The sequence below is a fragment of the Rhea pennata genome, unplaced genomic scaffold, assembly GCF_028389875.1.
Source record: "Rhea pennata isolate bPtePen1 unplaced genomic scaffold, bPtePen1.pri scaffold_31, whole genome shotgun sequence".
Classification (NCBI taxonomy): Eukaryota; Metazoa; Chordata; class Aves; order Rheiformes; family Rheidae; genus Rhea; species Rhea pennata.
Window position 1 is genome coordinate 1,758,562 of NW_026907678.1, and position 656 is coordinate 1,759,217.

The 656-nt window shown below is 51.1% G+C and overlaps 1 non-coding gene across 1 annotated transcript; it reads right to left on the bottom strand.

Moving 5' to 3' along the window:
* Positions 1-365: 365 nt before the first annotated feature.
* On the bottom strand, positions 366-438 carry TRNAK-CUU (transfer RNA lysine (anticodon CUU)). Its single transcript has one exon. It is a non-coding gene; the product is annotated as a tRNA-Lys (tRNA).
* Between the last annotated feature and the right edge of the window lie 218 nt (positions 439-656).

The following is a 656-nucleotide window of genomic DNA, read 5'->3' on the forward strand; positions in this document are numbered from 1 at the left end:
TCTGCCTTCTCTGTATCCCTTGTCACCCGGGCCCATGCCTGATGCAGTAGCAGGCCCACATTTTCCCTAGTCCTTCTCTCGCTGCTGATATATTTGAAGAAGCCCTTCCTGTTGTCCTTGACATCCCTTGCAAGGCTCAACTCCAAATGGGCCTTAGCCTTCCTCGCAGCATCTCTACATACTCTGACTGCATTCATATAATTCTCCCAAGGAGCCTGTCCCCTCTTGCACATTCTGTGTATTTTCTTCTTCTGTCTGAATTTGGCCAAGAGATCCTTGCTCACCCATGCAGGTCTCCTGGTCCTTTTGCTGCACTTCTTACATCATAGGGATACACTGCTCTTGAGCTTGAAGAAAAGCTCAAGCGCCCAATGTGGGGCTCGAACCCACGACCCTGAGATTAAGAGTCTCATGCTCTACCAACTGAGCTAGCCAGGCCACCTATTTGATGCTCTCCGGCTCGTGCCTTGGTCTCCTTGCCTGTCCCCTCCACATCACTGGTCTTCATTAAAGGAAGATGACTGCAGGAAATTATGCCCTTGACAGCAAGGCCCTCCTCTCGAATGACAAAATGGCAAAGTTCTTCACACCTGCACCACTTGGGTGGTTTGCACAGGAAGGACATGCTGGCCTGCTCATGCATGGGCCTCTGTGGA